At 44.3% G+C, this 23058-nt stretch overlaps 1 protein-coding gene across 1 annotated transcript in view; it reads left to right on the top strand.

Annotated features, from left to right (window-relative positions):
• Positions 1–23058, top strand: part of CFAP299 (cilia and flagella associated protein 299) — a 169241-nt gene that overhangs the window by 119648 nt on the left and 26535 nt on the right. The gene's annotated exons all lie outside the window — the stretch shown is intronic.

Genomic DNA, 23058 nt, shown 5'->3' on the forward strand with positions numbered 1-23058 from the left:
TGGCTTAAATGTGAAGGAAGGATTATTAGAGGGCAATTTATCAACATAAAAATATATACCTAGAATTGTCAGGAACTGAGAGTTGTACTGTATGTATGCACTGCTGATGTATTAGGTAGGATCAGGCTGAGGTTAAGTCAGGCTGTGGGCTGTTTTAATGTGTTTATATACCTAGCTTTGGATAGATTCTTGTGTATATTTTCAAGGTTACTCAGTGGTTTAAACAACTTGTTTCAATAAATAAGCTAGGAAAACAATGAAGCAGTACAAGTCACTTGGTGGTGGCTTTCTCAAGTTGCAGATGATCCCATTTTTCTTTCTTTTTGTGCCTAGCATCTTCCCCTGCTAGAATAACTAGGTGCTTATATTCAGGGAGTTAAATTCATTCTTATTGCCTGTCCCAGTTTTATATGAGTGGTAAAACAAGAGTCTTCTGGACTGATGGTGTTTAGTAATCTCCTGCGGCTCTAATTCCCATGTTTTTTCCAGTCTTCTCTGGATTGCATGTAAACTTTTCACATCCACATGTGGTGACAGTGAGTTCTCTAGATTCCCTGTGTACTGCACGGGGAGCCACTCTCTTGGCCGATCTTGAACCTGCATCCCGTTAGCTTCATTTCATGGTTACTAGTTCTTCCTTAGATGGTGAGCACTTAATCCCTTTCAAATAGTTCCAGGTTGTCATAGTTGACTCGTAATTGCCTTGTACTGAAGACATTTCTATCTTTGCTGTATTTTCAGATGTTTGATTTTTGTTTTTGCAATCCCTATTAACCTCAGCAATTTGGTATCACCAACACGCGTTATCAGTCCTTCACCCCATCATGTCTTCTTGCTGTTGCCTATAAGTAAGTTTGACTGGACAGATCCTAGCAGCGAGCCCTGCAAAACTCTTAAACTTTCCTCCATTACAAGAACGACTTCTGTCTTTCATTTCCTCCATCCTTTTCTGGATAAAAAGCCAATACCTACAACTGTCATCTTGCTCCTGATGCCTTTGCCAGTGCTGAATGGCTGATTCTCAGCCCTCGCTCTTGCTCCGTCTCAGTGCTGACGGAAGGAATGGAGCCAACGTGCCCTGCTGCTCCTCCACAAAGCATCTCGGCAGGAGGGAGAGGGCGTTGTGCATCCACTCGTCTCCATGTTAGCAGAGAAAATAGAAATAATTGCTCCCGGAGGAGCACTGCCCTTGAGGCTGACCCTTTCAGTTCAAGGCTGTTTGCAGAACATAACATCTACGCAGAAAGCACTGAAAAAACACGGCTGTTGCCAGAGGTGCTGTAATTATGTATTCAAATCTCTCTCTGATTTTACTACTCAGAAAATTTCCTTGAATCTCTTCAGTGCCCTCTTCCTAATCCTGCTTACAGGGCATCTGAGTTTTCTTGAGCTTTTATGCAGCATTGGATTTTTTTTTTTTTCCCATCCAAACCCAGGTACATAGGAGGTGTGTGTGGAAGACTTTTGGGCACGTCTCATTAATGACATTGTCCACATGTAAATCATTAGTCCATGGTTTAGCAGCCTGACTAGGATTTAGTGGTTTGAGTGGAGGAACTAGAGGTTGTCCTAGCAGTACTGAGGAGAAAATTGGTGAATTAAAGGAAAAAAGAAAAGACCAAAAGTCTATGAGAATAATGGCTGGCCATCAGGAAATGAGGATGTGCTAAGCTGCAAGTGGACTGAATTGGCTTGGAGGCAGGCGAAAAGAAAACAGGGTCTGGATGGAAAAGGATTGCCAGTCCTCGCGCAGTTTGTCACTCTCTTCCTGGTCTTGAATAAGCAAGTCCAGGGAGTGTTGGCTGTGGTGTACGGACAGGTGTCCTCCTTCTTGAGAGGCTTGCAGAAAAGTGCTGAAAAAAAGGGATAGAAGAGGGATGCATAAAGATTTCAAGATGCAAATAATAAAACCAAACCCAGCCGAAAGAAAATGGGCGATTTTCAAGTATTTCAACAAATGCAATTTGTGAAAACAAAGTATAAGGGAACTTCAAAACCAGATAAGACAGCACTGATCTGAATGCAGGAGAAAAATGGGGGAATAGGGAAAAAGGGGGACAAATTGCATTTCCTTGATTTAATGTGTAGTTCTGGTCTTGAGCCTGGCCAAGGTTCTTTAGGAAGTCGTACCTAAAGCATTTCTAAAACAATACTGCATTTTGAAAGCAGTTTTGTACCTCACGGTGCAGTATGGTACTCCAGCAGCAAGCAGAACTTCACGGGAGAATAATGAAAGTCTGGCCTAAAAAAGGGCTGCAAAGTCCTGCAACAGTCAGATTCACTCCTATTCAGAGTCTCGGCTTCTGTGTGCTTGTACAGCGTTTGGGTTTGACCAACTGACATATTAAACAGTGCCGTCAAAAATGTGCTACTAGACATTTCTGTAGCCAGGCTCTCCGCTTATGCTCTGGCTCCTTTACATAGCTCTGTTGACAGGAAACATATGCAAAGATAAATTATTGGCTTTATATATTGGTATTTTGTATTGCGGGAGCACCAGAAATAGCCAGACCCTAATGAGGAATCTATCCTTTTCCCCTTAATTTGTCACAATTATTGATATGGAGAATCTAATTCTCCATTTCACTAGAGTCAGGAGAATAAGTGTCAGAAGAGAGTTGGAAGGCAAAAATGTCCAAACCTCCCCCTAGAAAGTGGTGCCTCAAAAGGGACATGTGGATGCCGAGCTCCCTTCAGAGTGAGGTCCCAAATTCCTGCATATTTTGTGAGCTGTAGCTACTCTGAGGGTTTGGCTTTCAGAAGCTGTGAAAGGTAAAATAAATTACCACCAACTCTGCCGCTTGCTTTCTTTCAAACAGTGCATTCTTCTCAAATCGAAATATAATTATGGACTTGATGTGTTCTGAACTTTTTATTTAGCCAAACTGAAAATTATATTCACTCTAAGTTGCTTTAAAGCCAAAAAAAAAAAAAAAAAGACAGAACTCAATTACAGGAGCAGTGTGGAGGAGGTCTGCTAGTATATTGTGCGATACATTTTGACAGCTGCTTTTTACTGGAAGATTGTCAAGACCATCACAAAAAAACGTTTTGAAATGCTTAAAATGGGTGAATACAAAACCTATAGCAGTTGCATAGCTGGCAAAGGCAAAAGGACTTCTTCGGTCAGGTCAGCGTTACAGCACGTGACTTGTCAATGGTTAATAGACTATTCTCATCTTAATTGGCATCTAAGCTATTTTCAGAAGCTTTGCTGAATCTGTAAAGGATGAAATTGTACCAATATGTAGCACGTATAAAAACTCTCCAAAAACATTCAACTGGTGAAAGGCATTTCAAGATGTTTTTAATTTCCAAGATTTGGCATCACAGGTTCATTGTTTTTCTTCCGATCAATAAACTGAAGCTAGGTGGGACAACTAGAGCAAAGTCCATCCCTAGCCCCTTCCTTCCCTTCCTTAAATACTGACTCGTATATGCCAAATCCCCAAGCTTTATGCCAGAGAAGAGTAAGGAATGAAGTCCCAGGTGTGTGGGCAACCCAAGTGATGTAAACACACAAACGCACCAAGCAGAAGGGACAGAAAGGGAGAGAGAACTCTTTGGACCGGGTTTTCAGACGTGAACTCAAATGGGCCCGGGCGATGGAAGGGCGCAGCTGCTCCAACGCTGACGGCCTTGAGCGCGCCTGGCTTTGCCCCTCAGTGATGGCTGCGTGTGCGCGCGCTGCGAGGGTGCAGGGAAACCTAGCGAAGGCCTCCCCGTGCCCGAGCGTTCTGTGTCCGTTGTGCTCCCTCTGCACCTGTAAAGTACGGGCCCATCGCGTCCCATTGGTGCGCCCTGCGGCTGCCACGTTGTCCCCATCCCCTCGCCCAGGAGCAGACGCTCTTCGCTTCCACCTGGGCCTGCCCCCCAGCGAAGCTGCCTCGTGGTGCTCCTGGAGATGGGATTCACTCCTCTTGAACCCTTCTGCTGAAGTCAAAGCATACCAGGAGGATGCCATGGTCTCCTTGGCTTATCCTTGGTGTGACGGAGGCCTCCAGCTTGCTCGCTCTTGCACGTCTGCTTTCGGTAGCCGGTGGGAATGGCGAGCCGCAGCGCAGCACACACGCCTGGGCTAGGGCAGCCCGTGGCTCGCCGGCCGTCCCACGAGCAGGAGCCACCCGGGGTCGCTATCGCTTGATCTCCTCTGAGCACGATGGGAGGCACCTTGTGCACATGGCGAAGCGGGGGCCAAATACCTGGCTGCCCTCTCCCTTGGTCCCCATCTCACAGCCATCTCCTCTTGCCACCCGTGGGTGCGTGCGTGAGGCATTGCCTGGGCACAGGCAGCACGAGAGTCTTACCGAGACATCTCGTTATAATCCCAGGACAGTTTTAGACCAGCTGAAAGAGGAGGTGAAGGTTTGGACTATCAAAGGAACCATGTACACATACAGTGAAGCACGTTTTCATAGCTGTTAGCAGTGAGGAAGCGCTTGGCTTGTTAAGGAATCAAGAGGGACTTCGAGTTCCGAGTGTCCTGTGTCCACACCGGAGAGCTGTGTTTTTGACAGACAAAAAGAGAAAGGGAGGGAAAAGAGGAGAGAGAGAGAAAAAAAAAAAAAAAAACACTAAGTTGCACGTTAGCTCCAGCAAATGAACATGGCAATGCATACTTGGGGTGTTTTGGAATATTTCCTTGGCTAACAGACTGGAAGGACTGTTGGAAAGAAAAGAGCTTCCCTAAACTGTGGGTGAAGGGAAAATTGAAGTCTGTCAAAAGTAGCCCAAAATCATCTGTCTGAAGCTGACAACTTCAGTTTAAAGGGAGTAAAAGATGTTACTGATGATGTAACTGCAAATGGCGGATGCGATTTTCAGCTTAATATATTGCAACCTTTCCTTTTGTGCCAGATGAATAACAATGACACGTGTCTGGATAAGGAAAATTAGATTTAATTAAGTTCTGCATAGTAGCTATCATTGTTTAATAGATTACTTTTGTTGGGAGATGAATAACTTGTAATATTCTAACAGAGAATGAGAAAATATTTTCTTGATGACCCATGTAGGCAAATTCACCAACAAGTTGTACCATGTGTGAATTTGGCACTAACCCTGAATGCACTTAGGTATTTATTCATCTAACTAGTGCTCATTTACATCAACTGACATTGGATCAGGCTTGAGGGGGAATAAGATTTGTTTTGATTTAGCTCTGTTGTGAAGTACACTCAAGATTTTTTTTTTAATTATATGCTGGTATGAGTCCCATAAACTTGCGTTTGAATTTAAATAGATGCATTGAAAAAGTATCTTGCATTCTTTCTTGTTTGTTATTTCTATTAACATCATTATTCTAAACATAGATGCTTACAAAACACTGCTAATCGGGATTCTCTCATTGCTGAGTCGTGATTGAGGAATCCACTGCTTGTTTGGAAAAAGTAGTTTCGTTGTAGACGTCCACTAGTCACACTTGTTTTGAATGAACTGTAAGTTCTGGAGGAGACTTGTCTGTCTGCCCAAGGGATGGGGGTATGAGGAATAAATGTGAATTCTCTAATGTGCAAGCGGTGACGATGGAGGTGGCTATTGATTTTGGTTGTCCCACGCTTTGGAAAGGAGTGCCATAGGTCTCGTGTCTGTGACATGAAAAGATGCTTCCTCCAATTTCTTTTGAAATTGGACTGCACTAATTTCATTCGATACCTGTCCATTGCAGTACTGGAAAAGCTGGTGAACAGTCCATGAAGAGCCCCCATCCCGCTCAGGCACCTCCTGTGTATCTGCCTGGGACGTGGCATTTGTCCGTACTGCAGCTTTCTGCAGAGACTATTGTGCAGGGTTTCTTTCTATCCATCTGTGCTCTCTGCTGACTCTAGTTAACCTTCCTAAGAGGCAATGTCACTCCTACTTTATGTGATACTTTCTTTTAAGGAAGGACTCCAGAAATAACCTTCTTTTTTTTTCAAGGGATTTTACAGTATATTTTCTTAACCGAGCAGTACCCAGAAAGTACGCTGGCACACTCTGACATTTCTATGCTTCTCTTTGCTTACGCTGTCCCTATTCTGGTTTGTTTTAAGATGCTTTTCAACTGTAGCTTGGACTGTTAATTTTTTTAGTAAAAAAGATTGCTTTAAATTTTGCTGCATGAACAGCAGATTTGATGCTCAGTGATAACCTAATCATTTTTCTTCCTCTGGAAAGTTAATCTTAAAAAAATGCAAGCCTGGTTAATAGAGTTAGCTAAGAGGAAATCCCCATGCTTATATTTGAACTGTGTTTAACATTTCCTGTGGGCCTGTGCATACGTATGCTCAGGTGTACAAGTATGTTCTTGATCAGGAGCCACACTTGACTCAACTTCAAAGTAAAATGATGAGGGGAAAAAAGTAATCTGTCTGTCAATGTTTATACTTTCATGAATTCGAGGGCAATAGCACAATTATATATAGTACTGTACTGTAGCTATTATGCTAGTTATGTAAAAAAAATAATATTTATTACAATAAGAATGTGGAATTTATACTTTGGATGGGCCTGATAAAGTTTCTGAATTGTGATTTAGACTGAAAATGCATTCAATATATATACCTGCTTTTGCCTAAAAGCAGCTGACCAGTAGATAAGAAAGTATTAGGCTAGCTGAGCAAAGGGTGAGCTTTGTTGCATTGTCTTTGTTTCCTGTGCATGTTTGCTTTGTTTGAAAGAGAAATTTGGCATTTGGTCTGTCCTTAAAATTGTCATAGGGAATATTTACCATAGAGCTCAGGCTGAATATGTCCTTGTCACATCCTGCTTTCATTGATCTCTGTAGTCTAAAAGAGTAACTTAGCCAAGGGAAGCAAAGGAAAAACTGACGGAGAGGAGGCTCTTTTTAAGCAACAATGCATCCAGTAGGTGAGTTTCAGGGTTTTCACATTTAGACAGGGAGTCCTTCTTAGCCACAGTTTCTGTTGCAGTTGTAACTTTTGTGCATAATAGTCCTGATTTCCAGAATCAAAGCTCTCTTCGGGAGCTCAGGGGTACAGACACTTACCCAAAGGGCTGTGGACACCATTCTTGCACCGGACGCACGATGTGTGCAATGGCTTCTCTGCGTGTCTCCTTTTATCACAGCAACGTCTTCAGGGACAGCACTATATTTGGACAAAATACTTTGCATTAGCAAATCTGGTTTTGCTTTGATGCACCTTCACTGTATCCAACTAAATATTTAAAAGTAGAAGTTGATACCTCTGCTCATAGCGCTGATGGGTGCTTATGGACAAAACCGGTTATGGAATAGATCTACAAGTGAAATGGTAAACCACTAAATGGTGGCTGTCCATCTGCTCCCCAACTGACTCTACGTTCCTGACCATCTCTTAAGTGGTTGTGACCTTGATGATGTCATGACTCAATATATTTACTTTGTTCTCCAGCGATGCTTTTCTTCTGTCCCCTACAATTATTGCTCTGCTCACAGGCTTTTTCCAAAATACCTTCTATCAACACAACCAAGCAGTATATCAAAAGCAACCGGAATATCTCAAGAAGAAAATTGTTTCTTGCCGAGGTGCAAATAAAAAGCAATGTTCGGTTGAAATGAACTTTCTATAGTAGCTATCATAGCAAGTTGGAAGCCTAGATATCATCTCAGTTTCCTTATTTTTGGGGGAGAGATTTCAGGAAGTTTATGTTTTCCTACCTGAGTTGTGTTATAATGCCTTTTTTATTTTCTTCCAATTAATAAGTTTTTTATTAAAATGTGACTTAGTTATAGGTCAGGATTTTAAAGTCAAGTACATTATGAGGATATTTTTTAGAGTTGGAGGGCTATTTAATCTATTTGCACGCGACAGAACTGTCAAGAGCAGCCAACTGCCGGCTCAAATTCCTTGTAAACTGTCAAAGCACTCTTTTAAAAAGCTTTAAAAGTGATGGCTGTGGGCATTACATTGATTTAAGAGGTAGTGATTTAATTTGAATCAGAAAGTGTGTCTTGACCTCTGAACTTCGAATCAGGATGAAGTTGAAGCTGTGGAAGTTGGCCGGATCAGTGATTTAGCAATGCCTGGAAGATGCTGAACTATGATTTTTGAGGCGCAGCATAAACCAAGTATGTTGATATTAGTGATTCTTTGCTAGAAAAGATCTATTCAGAACCTGCCAGGCTGTCACTGAAGAGCATCGTAAGGGGCAGCGTGGTGTTGAATTCCACAGCAGGCAGTTCCTGCTGTTCTACCAGAGTGCACCGCGCGCAGCGCGCGCGTTAGCTGAGCCGCTAACGAAGGGCTGAAGAGTTAACGAGGTTACAGCGTGAAGGGCAGTGAGGATGGGGCAAAAGCTGCAGGTGCAACATGGGGTAAGCTTACTTTTCCAGCATCAATATGGGCCTGTTTTTCAGGTGGTCAGAAGTGGTGCTCAAGACAATTTAGCTTTCAGAGGTTCCTGAGCTCCTTTTTTAACAGAACATTTTCCCCTCTGAAAAGCTCCAGACCCAGTATAGGTCATATATGCCTGTTTTCCATCCTATCCCTCTCTGTTAACTTTGTAATCTCTCATGTCTCTTCCTTTCTCTCTGGGGTTCTTGATATAAAAAGCAGCCCCCAAAGTTTTCAGTGTTTGGCATGCTGTTAATGCTGGCTTCTCTAAAGAGACCATAAACACTCTTCGTTCCTCCTCGAAAGAATAGGCCAAACCAATCAACAAGGGTCTGATGACTTCAGATGAGGCAAAAACAACAACGAAAGCAGATTAATCCATCAGAAATAAATGCTCTCAGTGACACAAGGGGAGAGGACATAGAGCAAGTGAACCATATGGTTTCAAATCTGTTTCTATAAGCTATCAAACTTTGGAAACATTTCTGATTAAATCAGCTACTTTGGAAACTGGTGCTTAAGATGTCTTTTGTCTGCTTGTCTCTCCAACTGTACAGATTTTGTTTTAAGCTGCCTTTCGTCCCCAAGTTGTTGACTAAAGGGTTTTGTGGATATAAACAAGCGGGGAGTGCATTGGCAGGCCTCCTGACAAGGGAGACTTAAGTGGAGTTACCAGTTGGATTTCATTAGAAACGTGGATAGATCATTTTATCAAAAAGAGTTCTTGTCTGCTTAGGCGCTTCCCCATACAAGGACAGACTGTACAAAACAGCCTGGGGAGATGTCAGATGTGTGGGGTTCATACGGGCCAACTGTTGTTGACGGGGACAGGACAGAAACCAAGCTCCTTGGTGGAGGTTTGTGAGGACAGGTTTGCCCTAAGATGGGTTTTCCAGAGAGCTTAAACATGGGACTTGAGCTGGTAGCACGAGCTAGTTGCAGCTTCTCTTTTCTCTGTGCTTGGGCGCTGCCTGTCACCGCTAGCGAAGGTTTCACTGTTTTGCAGACGCCTTCCTCCATCATCTGTTACCTTGCATAGCTGAGCATTACTAAAACTGCCAGTCCCAAATATTCACAAATTGTGAGTCGACTTAAAAACGTTGAGATATTTTCAAATGATTATTTAGCTATTTGCTGCTGAGACTCTAACGTTAGTCCAAACTTCTGCAATCTACTTTCCAGGGCTGAGGATTCTTAGTTTCCTTGCGTGAAATCTGAGAGTATTATTAATCACTGCTCCAGGCACTGGGGCTACATGAAGTACCACAGACCTTGCCACAAAATCATGAAATCTGGCATCAGGGTACCTCCATCCAGGTCCCCAGTGGACTGTAAAAAGTGCCCAGAAAAAAATCATAAAATTGAAGAAGGAGGCAGCAAATGGGCACAATGCTCTCTGCAGGTATCGCTACTGGGCCACGCTCCGATTTCCTGTACTCTGGGGTAAGCCATTCGCTAGGGAAGGAAAATAAAAACTCCCGGTGGAGGAAGGGAGCCACAGTGAAACAGAGAAGCAGGGGAGGTACTCAAGGTTTTCAGATGAGTTTGAAGATGGGCAAAGCACTGAGGCACATGCACAGCGGAGGCCTGGGCCCAGGCCGCAAAACCCAAGTGCTCGTACCAGCATTAGAAAGGGGTGGTCACAGGGGGAGCTGGGGACAGGCAGAGAGGGGAGGAAAGGCGTGGAAGACAGCACTGGAGCTGTGAATGAGTTTGGAAGCAATCCTAAGAGGGAGGGCTTGTACGTACTGTGCGTATATGCGATGCCTCACGCAGCTCCGGCCCGTGCTCATTTCGCAGTGGGGAGTGTGGTCCTGTATGGTGAATGTTAACTGAATTTTAAAAACAAGGGCATGAAAGTGATGAGAAAGGAAGGCTGTAGTGGGATTTGTGAGAAGGGAACTTGTACTTCTGTTCCTTTGCATCTTTGCTCTGAGAGGCCTGTCCTTCAGATTCAGGGTAGAGATTTGGTTGTAGGCATCTTTAACATTTGCTTCTAGGAATTTAAATGACTAACGTAGGGTGACATCCATCATGTTTTCTCTTTCCTCTCTTTCTTCCCTCTCCAGACGTGTGCCTTTTCCGATGGGAAACAATAGGGTTTCCATAAATAGAGCCGTAAGTGCTGGTGACACTGATGTTTAATTAATGAGCGGCTTCGAGCGCTCCGCAGCGCTCAGCTAGCGCAGCCAAACAGCAGCGCGGCACTGTGGTTTCTCCTGCTTTGATGTTCGAAAACTGCAGTCTTTGGAAGAACCTCTGAGGAAATAATCAAGACATGACGGGGAAACCCTTAGAACTGAGTCCTCTGGAGAAGACTTCCTACTGCCTTCCTCACTTCCCTGCAAGACAAGAATTCACTTTCCATTTTTGCTGTAAAACCAGTTGGCAGCAGAACACAGGCGACAGTTTTTGATCGCTGCTTGCCTAGAAATAAGTGTTCTGGGGAGGTGAAGTGCTGAAATTTGGTCTCCTGAGATCCTCTCAAATCCCAGATAACGGTTGTTCCACAAAGAACCAGTGTTGCACCACGTAGGCCACAAAAGCCACCTGTGGGTTATGCCTGTTGGACTTTCCTGACTTGTGCGTGGAAAATCATCCCTGGAGCACCATGCTCTCCCAGATTATGAAGCAGTCATGCTCGTGCACATGAGGGCAGGGAGGCTTGGATATAAAGGGCAACCTTATGCTGCTTATTCAGTTTGCAGATTGGTTTTTATATCTTCAGGATTGTGAGGCACAAGAGCACGGGAATGCAGAGTAGACAAGAGTTGGGCTGAGGTGCTTGCCTTGAATTTGCCCTCAGGATAAGGCTGGCCCCCTGTTTCGTGGCTTGAAGTCATCAGAGCCTTGCCAAGGATGCTTCAGCTTCATCCTCATCTCTGGTGCTCCATCTTCAGCCTAAGACTGTAACAGAAAAAGTCATTTAGGCCACCTCCAAAGTGTCAGCAGTTTTGCATGCTGTTCCCTTGTCAAGTAAATAACTGTTGAGAGGGAAGAAGAGTCACTGGCCTGTAAGCTACACATGTAAGTCATTAACTATGTGACTTTCAACCATCTCCTTTGTATGACAGATCTGGGACCAAATGCGTGTGAGTCCACAGAATAGACTTGATTCAGTCAACCAAAATTATAGGTTAGCTGTAGTTTTCCCTTTTTTTTATTCATGGCATAGTTTTCATGTGGTCACAGTACACAGTCACATGATTTACAATCAAATGGATTAACCACTGGTTTATGCTTCACATAAGCATTATAAATGCACATGCATCCCTTCCAGATGCTCGGCAGTGGCAATGAGGCATCTTTAAGATGGGTTAGTGAGGCCATTTTCCGATAGAAAATCTACGCGTGGGACTGCAACCCTCTGAAATGATATTTTAGGAGAAATTACAGCAAAGATGTTCTCGACAAGGCTCTATAGTTATTTATAGCCAGTTCTGTCAGATTTTGGGTAAATTTCTTTTCTCTCTTCCGACCACATTTGCTGCAGGATTCTTCTCGTGAATTGTGGGCAGACAAGGCTTTGCATGAAGGCATCTGCACGGTGGCAACACCCTGTAATTACATGGGAAGGGATCTCTGTCCTTTGATTTTGCTGGGGGATGCATTGCCAGGCGCTCTGCCGAGCGGGGCCGCAGGACGTGCGGGGTTTGCGCCGACCTGCGGCACAACGTAGGGAATGACTGCTCAGCTCAAAGCTTGTCTTGTCCCTCGAAGCCCTTGCAAGCAAGGCCGTGCTAGCCAGCCCCCTTCCTTTTCTTTCCCAGGGAGACTTTTGAAAAATTAACCTTAGGCCAAGGACTCACAAAGGATTCCAGTGCTGTTAAAAAGAGCGCTTGCTTTTCACTACTTAAACTAGATTTTTGGCTGAAGGTTTTCCATGTTTAGCCACTGATCTGCTGGCTTGGCTGCTGCTTCTGTGATGCTTCACAAGGAATTCTCACCTTCCTAGAGCCTGTCCCCTTTGCAGCACAGTGCTACGTCTCCGCCTGCGCTGTTACTCAGGCACGTCATCTACCATCGTGGCATCCCACTGACTGGAATAAATCAGATCTTTATTGGGATTAATCACTTGTCACCAATCAGAAGATGCTCAGTGAGGAAGCCCAGTTTGCTTTCACCATATGAGGAGTCTCTTGTGTAGTAATTAAGTCCTCTGAAAATTAAAAGCCAGATGTAAAACACAGGGGTTGGCAAAGCAGAGCACCTGCGGAGCCATTTCTGTGTCCGTGATGTACTTTGCTAGAGGAGCTGTGAGCATCCGAGCTGGCCTCTGTCACGTTACTGAAGCAGAGAGGAATCTTCCTGATGGTTTTCACAAGCTTTGGATCAAACCCAGAGACTGTGGAGCTATGGCGTTTCGTTCTTGCTTTAATTTTCATGGTATGTAGTATTTGCAGATACCACAGGTAAGTGGATAAGGAGCAGTTCAGCAAGACTTGAACAGTGATTGTGGCTCAGGAGAAGCTTGTATCTTTTCCTGAAATTAATAATAAGCATTCTGAGAGACTTTTAAATGCAGCCTCAAGGCCACTTTCCAAGCAGGTGGAATGATTTGTTTTCCTCTCTGAGCCTTTGTGATAAATGGTAGCCACAGAGTACAATGCAGGCATCTAATTGTATACAATTTCTTTGGAATTGATATTTATTAATAGGAATCTGTAAGTTCCTCATTGCTTACTTTCATTTCCAAAATGTATACTTGGGTTGTGGTCATTTTTTTATTATTATTATTACTGTTTTTATTTCCCTTTGTTTTTAATATGAGCTTTTGGGATAGGTGTTTTCTCGAGCTAGAATACTGCTTTAAATCCGTGTTCTCTCTTGTGTTCTTGTTGAAGACTCACCTTCTGATAGCACTCTGCAGGAGTGCACCCTTTTGGGTCATTTTCTGATGCTTATTTGGATTGATTGCCTAGTTTCTGCCTTCCCATGACTGAAGCAGGTGACTTTCAGAGGTGAAGTCTCATTAGCAGTGATCATAATGGGGAAGTTAAGGTTCTTGGAAGCTGCTTTGCTTTAAAGATGCCTTCTGTGGGATTCTGCCAGCAGCTGTTCGGAGCAGAGGTGAACGAGGATGCCGTACCCAAAGCGAGCGGCAGGGAAAGGATGCAGGATGCTTGCATACCATTGCTTTGGATTTGATACGTGTTGATAGGAATCCATGCCTTTCTCCTGTAGCTTACCAATAGGCGTCATTAAAAGCTTCTGACCCAGACAAACTGGCAAACTCTTGAGCCTTTCCAGTGCCTAACACCCACGTTACTGTGTAGACGCACGAGCTGATGGTGAAGTTGGGGTCTAAAATGGATCACAACCAATTTCAAGGCCTCCTTGCTTTGTTTTGATGCTTTAAAATGTGTAAGTGAAAACTGGGTATCCCAGCTGACATAGGCCTAGTCAGCAGAGTTCCCTTTTACACGTGAGAAGCTGTTTGACCCCATCACATATAAGAGCAACATTAAGCAATTCAATTGCTTGGAAGCCACAGTGCAGGGAGCTGTATGTCTTAAGAATGAGTCACTACTCTGAGGTGCTAAACAGACAGAAAATCAAGGATCTAATCCATTCTGTGATCTGCTTTCCCATCCAGTGTATATTCCTCGAGTGCCTTTTTTTCTTTTCTTTCTTTTTTTTTTTTCTTTTCCTGCCTTTTCTTTTTTCTTCTTCTCTCTCACAGCTTGCATCAGGACTGACATCAAAAGAAGCTGAGTCTGATGCATTTGTTTGTTTCAGTGCTCACCCTCTGGAGGCCAAGGCTGTTGACTGGTAGGCAAGTCGTCGTTGCTCCAAGGTGCACACTAATCGGGCACACGAAGGCAATATGTTACTGTGGGAAGCTCCTCATGGGAAGACAGACAATGCAGCCTCTTATCATAAATCACTCCAAGGTTTTTTTTTTGCCAAAGTGAGGAAGAGTCCCTTGTAAGACCGGGCCCAGCATTTGCCTTGATGACTGGAGCTATAGGTTGTCAAAACATAGTGTTTGCCAAGGCAGTGGGGTGTCCCGTGGAGAGCACAGGTTATATCTGTGGAGAACAAAATATTGCTGAGTTTTGTGGATTTGCTGGCAGAGATGGACTCCCCATCTTGTGCGGCTGGGGCTGTCTCCAGGGGAGGCATTTTGGCACGGAGGGGAGATAACTCAGGGCTCCTCGGCCGCGTCCTCCCTCCTTGCTGGACTCCATCGGGCGGCCGAGCCGCCGCTGCCACAGGTCATCCAGCAGCACGAGTGCAGTGCTCTGTTTTCCTCATTTACGTCCCCGGGTGCTTTTTGACAGCCTGCTCGTGTGACCCGCGCCAACCCTCGGTGAAGCTACCTGCGAGGCCGTTTCATAGCGTCCCTGAGAAGAAACTGCGGTTCCTCGAGCGGTATCGCCATTGAACGGGCAGCAGGGGTTCATGTCTCACTCTTAGGTCAGCAGAGGATCTGAGGAAATAGGAAAAGATTTAAAATTTGAAAGGGCATTGGCTTATATTTTTTCATGCGCTTGTAAGAAGGCTGCTTCTCTTTTTTTCCTTTCAAAGAAGCAAAACAACATGTGCACACAACCCCGAAGTTCACAGTCATGCAAATGAAGCTTTTACAATTTTTGCGGTCTTCTTTTTTTTTCCCCGCATTGAAAAACAAATTGTATAAACAGACTTGCAGAAAGCGAAGCCCTCAGAGGCGGCAGCGGAAGCGCTCGGCCGAGGAGCCGAGCTGCGGAGCCGCACACCTGCCTCCAGCTGCCCTCGCCGCCGCCCCCATCGCGCGGCCCTGCTCTGAAGCCCCTTCCAAGGCAAACAAGTAGCAATTTTGAAGTAGCACCTCACGAGGAACCAGGCCAGGCCCCCCCCCAGCAAAACCCCACAGGTTCCTGCTGGACGGGCTTTATTTTCATTTCCCTGACCCGTTTGCACAGCAGTGTTGCTGATGGCCTGGCCTGCGTGGCGGGCCCTGGCCAGCCCACACGGAACAAGGCGGCCGCTGACCCCCCTCCCGGCACCTGCAGGAAGCCCAACAGTGGGGGATTGTGCATCCCGGCGGCAGCCGCTCCGGAGGGCTCCCCGCGGCCGCTCCTCCTGGCTCGCTCTTCACACGCTCCGCGCGAGAGCTCCATGGTACCGGGCTGGGGCTCCGCGAGGTTCCTTGGCCGTTTACTAGAAAATATATCTTTTTTTCCCCCTCTCTCTCTTTTTTTTTTTTTTTTTTTTTTTTTTGTATTTTTCCAACCGGGGAGGAGAGAGAATGACGGACCCGCGGATAAAAGGCCCCTTTGTGCAGCTCCGCTGTTGTCTCTGAGGCAGTCTCACCCGCGGAGATGCAGCCCGTGCCCTGTTCGGGCAGACTTTGCGGCGTCCCTTTCACCGACTTTAAGGCATCCCCTTATTATTCTAGCTTCTCTTGCCCCACTACTTATTTATTCATAAATTATATTTTTGCCAGGGAAAATACTTTGATGCCCTTCTGATGGCGCAGGTACAGGAGAGTGAGCTGAAAAAAAAGAAGAAGAAAAAACCCCCAAACCCTTAAGCAATATTTATGGACTTTTGAAAGTTGAGATTCTTGGAAAAAGCACTGCATTTCTTTTCACATACTTTCCAGGCTGAAATCTTTTGCTAATTTATCCCATAGTTTGCCTGTATAATAATTATGCAGCTCTTATATGTTTTAGCAAGCGAAACAGAAATGTATATTTTGGTGAGTAAACTAGGGAAGCGACTTGAATTTTCACATTTCTTCCTGCACGTTCGCTTCCCATAGGACCAGGAGCAAGTAGCAAAATGCTGGTTGCCTTTCCAACCCTTGGACTGACCTTCTGTTAAGCTGCTTTGCAGTCGCTCCTGCTGTCCCATCTGATGAAGTTTGGCCTGGGTTTTGTTTAGGCACAGGAATACAGATGCCCCTTCCCATCAGTCTTAAAGAAAAGGTGGGAGATGATGGGGATCAGTGACCTTTCCCTCTGGTGACTCTGGAGCTGAGACCTTTTCCTTTCCACCATCCTTGACTGCAGTTTCTGCACAAAACTATCTGCCTTTATAGTTCGCTCATAGGACGATCCGCTTTATTCTATTTGATATACTTAATTCAATCCTGCCTGCTCAGAGAACTACCTGGAATAACTCTTCCAGGCTGCGAATGTGGCTGTTCTGGAGGAGTTTGCCTTGGTCGTCAGTCACTCCAGAAGGTGCAGATCCGCTCTCATTGCTAAAGCTGACTTGCCATGTCCGCCTTAGCGAATTTTAAGCTCTGCGTGCATTTCTGCTTTTAATAAGCTGCTTTTAATAAGCTCCATTTTAATGCTAGCAGAATTAATCGAAACTTGCACTCGGAGCAGTCTGTTCTCAGCCAGAATATTGTTTTCAAACTGAGGCAACACCCTGTTTACATAGATAAGCAAATTCACAGTCCACAGAGCTTCTTCCAGTCGGAGCAGCCGTTGAACGCTTAGCAGTAAGGCACTGCGCAGCACATGTTTCCCAGACACAGCAAACAGTTCTTCTTCTGAAGGGTAACCAGCCTTTTTTCTTATTTCTTTCTCTGAAGAGTTGAAAGCTGGAACATCTGCCTCTTGGCCAGCCATTCTTTCCCACAAACGCCGATGCTCAGGTTCAGAAAAGTTTGTGGAGGTTAGTGTGCGCCTCTTGGCCTTGACACAAGCTTCCCTCCGGCACCGCGTTTGATGCCCTTGTGCCTGCGTGTCCCAGGCCTGGGAGCCACGGCCTCGACTAACAGCCTTAGCAGCTGCAGGGTCTGTCCCCGGGGTTGTTCGTGCGACACGGGTGTGAACTGGATCGTGGCGGAACGCGGAAGAGTTTCAGCAATTGACAGACGGTGGAGGGCACATCCGCGTCGCGTCCCTGCTGAGGTCGTGCTTTTTGTATATTCGCACACATATATATTATATCTGTGCATTTGTGCTTGTTAAGGTAGAGTTTTTCTTTTTCTGTCTTGGTTTGCACTTGCCTTCAGACCACATCCTGCTTGTTTTGGATAGATTAGAAGAAAGGAGGCTAAAGGCTGCAGGGATCTCTGTAATGCGGTGTTTTTCCTTCTTTTGTAGAGGAGTGCGTAAAAGATGCCTGCTTTGCAGAAAGCCGGTTGGCATTTTCGAGCGTAGGAAATGGAAACTGAGGTGATTTCCAATGTACTGCAAGTTGTAGAAACACTTCAAAGTTAGGATAAGGGAGAGGTTGGTATTTGCAGACCAAACTGTGAGAAGGTGTGCCTGGCCCGCTCTTGGTTCATTTTAGTGGTGCTTCCATATCTGCTAAAAAGAAAACACATTTCTTCTCCAGTTTCCCGTTTCTCTTCCCCCCAAATCAAATTGTGCAAAAGGTAAAATCCCTAGCTGTAAGTCTATTTTAAATGCTATTTTCACTCTCCTCTAGCCAAAAGAACAGGTCAGCAATTTATTCTTACTTGCAAAGCAGAAATGGTAATAGCATCTGTTTTAAAGATCCAGGGGTAAGGGCCTTGCTCTGACTACTGTTGCCCGCTGGTATTTCTATTAGATGTAATGTGATCTGCAGGTGGCAAATAAGGCCAAACACTATGCAAGAAAAATAAATGGCTGCTCATTAAAAATGTATTTTAACTCATAATGTATTTTAAACCTGTCTCCTTCAGCCTACTTATGCTTGGACCCTCGGGTCCCCACCTATGAAAAGAGTTTCCTCGGGGAGTTAGTAACTGTCTCCTAAATATTGCCCACCTTTTCTTTGCCGTCATCTGCCCTCAATCTGAAGTGCTTTTAAAGTGCTTGTGTTACAAGACTGTTTCACCAGACAGCAGAGCTGGCCCCTTCATTTTCTTACGTAGTCTGTCTCCTCAGCTATGCTTAACTTGTGCTGCGTCCATAGCAAGAGCTCCTGAGAATCGTGGCGTGCTTGGGTTTATTTGCTGTCTTGTAGGTCCCAGCCCTGCAAAGTCCTTGGATGCTGTTAAAATGCTGTTGAAATTAATATTTGGATGTGCTCACAGTTGGTGATGAATAAGTGCTTAAGGAGGAACCTGTACTAAAAGGTTTTGCTTTCGGAGTGGCAATGCTCACGTAAAGATATAGGGAAGGCAAGGACTTAGGAAGAGCTAAGAGCTTTCTTTAGATAACTGCTACACAGCTTCAGATCAAGCTCCTCCTGAATACCTGCTGCTTTCTTCTCTGCCCACCGATATTAATTGTTGCTATAAGCAACAATAACTCTCTCTATAACCTTTGCATCACAGAAGAAAGGCCCAGGTCCTAGGGGCTCATTTGTTGCTCTTAGTTGTAGTATTAACAACAGAGGGAAAAACGCGTTCATTTTTCCAGCTTTAGTGCTGATGCTGTTTGTGGTCTGCCTGCTGTGTTCCACTATGTGTTGTGGTTCAGATGAGCTGCTCAAACCCATTCCAACCCCCGCGAGCTGGATCAGTGCTCACAGGTGTCAGTGGGAGCGGGTCTTCTGCCTTTGCTTAGCTTTAAGACTGGCTCATAGCGCCTATGAAAATACACCCAAAGTCCTGGGCGAGCGCTGGCGTTTTCATGTCTGTGCTGAAGGCTTGCTGGGAAGCAAACCTAGTTTGAGGAACATGTTTAAATGCATGAAATAATGCACATGGGAATGTCTGGGGCTTTGAAGGCTTGTCCTTACAACTTGAAAGTTCCCCAATGGGAGCAGACCCAGCTTGGATGGTGCCCAGACTCCGTGTGGAAATTCTGCACGGAATATTTTGGTTCCATTAAGTTTAGGGTGCAAAACCTTTGTGGCTCTGTGAGACAGTATTTTAACTGGATGATTTTAGTAGCTTTTGAAGCCTGGTTGGAAGAGCATGCAGTTGGGTGCCTCCAGGAAACCCAGTACAAAAATCAGTCTAGTCTGACTCTTGCTCACCCTAAGGCTAGTGAAGTATAAGCAAACTGTAAGCAGGAGGTATGTGTAATTTGTGCCTCTTTTAAAATCCTTTTATACTCCCTGAACAGTATATAATGGCATTAATACATGTGAGAATCAAGTCTGCAGTGTTTACTGAAATGATGGCAAAGGAAAGCTGTGTTTGTATTTTTGTATTTTTCCTGCCTGAACAGCTTTTCAAATACCTCTTTTTCTTTCATGAATCTGGATCACGACATAAAGATCACACACTTTTGTTTCGCTGGTTTGAGTGCGCTGGATGAAACAGCCGCTCGGGTGCCATTCAAATTACACGTGTGTGCAGGAGGCTGCAGTGGGGCCGGGTGATTTATAGGGTGGGTGCCACCAGCAGGAAGGGCAGCCCAATCTATACCATATTTGTCAGCGTATGGATTTACAGGAAGCAGAGCGTACCGGGGTGTGCAGCTCCCCACTGATTTGTTGTTTAGGTTCGGTACAGAAAAATTCCCTCAGGATTATCCAAGGTAGCAGAACATCTAGAACTTGAAGTCAATACAGGCAGTGAATTGAAAAGGCAACAGCGCAGTACGCTCAGCACGTCACGTTCCTGAAGCACTCAAAAGCTGATTTTCTTGCCATGTTTATCCCTATCTAACTTTCCTATTTCCCGTGTTTCTGAGTGTCAGCTAATTTCAAGTCTGTGGAAATTAATGCAAGTTTTGAATTAATTTTCATGTTCTCTGGATGGAAGAAATGCACTTACTGGAATCCCCTGGTAGAAGTGCACACTGAAAGGCAAACATGGATGGCAGCAGAACTGGAAAAGTATATCGTGTAGCTGAAAACTCCAAGTGCTGGGATTCGGGATGAATCGATTATTCACAGTGGTTTTTCCTTTTTTTTTTTTAATTTATTTTATTTATTTTTATTTCAAACACAACCGGTTGCATTGGCCCTTCCACGTATACGCACTCCTGAAGAAGTGTGTATGGGGCGTATGCACGCGCCCCATGTTGTACATAGGACATCTGGGGCTCCTCAGAGATTTTTCTGCTTCTGTCTATAGGAAGCAAAAGATGCAAAAAGTTTTGTGATAATCAAAGCATTGGCACCTCCCAATATTGATCTGCTGTAAAAGCACATTACTGAAGATTGAAATGAGAAGGATAAATAGAAATGGCTGGGATTGTCTTCTGTCCCAAACGGTGCTTTTCAGATGTTAAGCTCTATTGGCCTCCTCAGCCTCTCCACCAAGGCATTTGCTATAAATTTGTCATGCCTCTTCCACAGGGCTTTAAACCTCCCTCAGTGCCACCTGCGAGGAGTCAAAGCTTTTATTCTTGGAAGCTTCTAGAAGCTGGAAGGGCGGGATGCGAGTCGTCCCCCTTCCCTGGTAGGATCCATGTGGAGTGTTCCCGGAGCCGCCTGCAGCCCTGAGGTGTGCAGAGTGTCTGAGCTGGCTCCAAGTGCGGTGGAGGCACTTTCAAGATATACCTAAATGTTAGAAGAAGGAAATGGGCATTCCTCGTTCATTGGAGTGAGTCACGGTCCTTTAATACAGCCAAGGCTTTCTGAATCAATCACTTTTTGTGCCTATGCATATAGCTAAGCAGAGTGTCCACATAGGCATTTTTTGACGGGCAAATGTGGATTTCATCTCTGTCCACCGAGAGAGATGAATTACATGTGGCGCTCTCAAAAGCAGTGATATCAGCAACTGTTTTGGGTAGGAATGTGCGGGTCCATAAGGGCCAGATTTTTGGCCGAATGGATGGGCACATAATCATTGGTTTTGGCACTGGAGTCAGATGTTCCATCTGTAGAAGGTACAAGAACTCCTCAACCCTTCGTCAAGCTCCAAAGGTGACTTGTATGTGCCTCTCATTTCCCATCAGCCAGCTAGGAAGATGAACTTGATGTGGCTGATTTCCTCCCAGTTGTAGTAATCATAAGTCAATTTACCCCAGTTGTAAATAAGTTCAGATTTTAGGCCCCTAAGCTATAGGTAAATGTGCCTTTTAAACACCATTTTAAATTTAAGATTTTCCACATGTGAGAGGTCCTTCAAAACTTACAGATGTAAAGCACAAAGTCCTTGCTTAATAGTCTGTTGAGTTAGAGGCAAAGGAGAAGTGGTAATGAAGAACCCTTTGGGAAACGGCTCTGGGGGTTTGATGTTGTTTTCATTTCTTTTTATGAGAAGAATTTATCCAAGTCTCTGAGGCAGAAAGATTTGACAAAATTAAAAAGTTCAGAGCATCTTACGAAGGTTTGAGTGGATTTATGGGTTAAGGAATGAATGCTTATAGGTGTTTAGAAATGAATCATGGGATGAAGAATGAAAAGAAACTATGTTGACAGGTGAGGAGGATCAAAGGGCTTTAGTTTTGAGAAGGAGGCCTCAAAAGTGTACCTTTAACATAGAACATTTTTATTTAGATAGTCTGGTTGGTTTCTTGCAGTTCATAAAGCAATTTTGATAATGTATTCTACGCCTGCCTTTAATTTAGTGTTGATTTACGGCTGATTATATGTGAGCGCTACTTAATCTGGAGATTAATTTCATAAGCGGAAGAGACTTGAAAGATACCCTTTGCATCTAATATTGTAAATAATAATGTAAGATTTGCCAGCTTTTTTTAAAAAATGATGGGCTCATACTCAGCAAATCAAGGTATTTGTTTAAAACCAACTAGTCTGAGGGATGATGAATCTCTTATTCGGGTGTATAACACATACCTCGACTGGTATCTAAGTGTGGCTGTGATGTACAGCGTTCTTGCTGTATGCCAGCAAGATTCATTTTCTTTCTGTTGTGTTGTAGCTGCCCTTACCTGGCCTCCCAGACTCATAAATTGTTTAAAAGAAGGTGTTCTGGACATAAGGACGACCAGCATTTCAAGATGGTGGGAAGTACTGCAAAAGTCTTCTGGCTCTTCGCAGCAACAATGCTGAGGGTACAGAATTGCAAAATGAGTAACACATGTTTTGATGGAATTAAACGCAAATTTGGAAAAGGAAACATGTCTGAGTACAACTGCAGCTTGCCAGATAAACCATTACACTCTAGAAATCTGCTGCTGTCAAAGTAAAAAATATCTTTTGAAAGAGTTCCATCTTGTATTGTTTTAATTTTCCCCATATTTACAAAAGGAATAGCACCTGATTTCAGCTGAGGAAAACCAAGCATGCACACAGATAGGAAAATATATATATATATTTTATCTCGCCTGCCTAATAATCTGTATGTGAAGTTTTTTGCGTGTGGACTCCAGGGTACAAGAACCTTCCTAAGTCTACATTCATCCTACCAGTTCTGTGCTTTTTTGCATTGGAGAAGCATGTCAAGAAGAACTGCCTTCTTCCAACCTATTCTTTTGTTTGAATAGCAAAGCATGTCAAGGGTAAAGAAACAGAGAAAGAGTAGAAAGCAAGAGAGCAACACAGGTCCCACCAAGAGGTAGGGTAAAAAACAATCCCCTCACTGATTTTCTCCATGACTTGCATCTCAACAGCGACATTAGAGCCCGTTTATTCTGTCCTTGCAAGTGTGGCAGAAAAGGTAGCCAGAACTGCTACCTAGGTGTGTAGCTGTTCTCCACGTGCCTTATTGCCACCTTGAATTCAGCACTGATAACGTGTAATTCAAAAACTAAACTGGTAAATTTACAGAGCCCTCAAGGGGAAATTGACTAGTAATTCTGTTGTTCTTGCCGTTCTCCTACTTGTACCCAGCCTGCTTAAGTCAGCTGTATTTCCATGTACATGTTTTGTTGGTTTTTGTTTGCTTGTCTTGAAATGATCAGACTTTTTCCTAGTACTTGTTAACAGTCAGGAATTAAAATGGCACATGGATTGTCTTGGGAGGGAGGGAAAATAGAGGGGTGCTTGGCCAATTTCC

Source organism: Tinamus guttatus, unplaced genomic scaffold (genome assembly GCF_059628265.1).
Source record: "Tinamus guttatus ecotype Peru unplaced genomic scaffold, ASM5962826v1 Tinamus_guttatus_pri_ptg000423l, whole genome shotgun sequence".
NCBI classification, from domain to species: Eukaryota; Metazoa; Chordata; class Aves; order Tinamiformes; family Tinamidae; genus Tinamus; species Tinamus guttatus.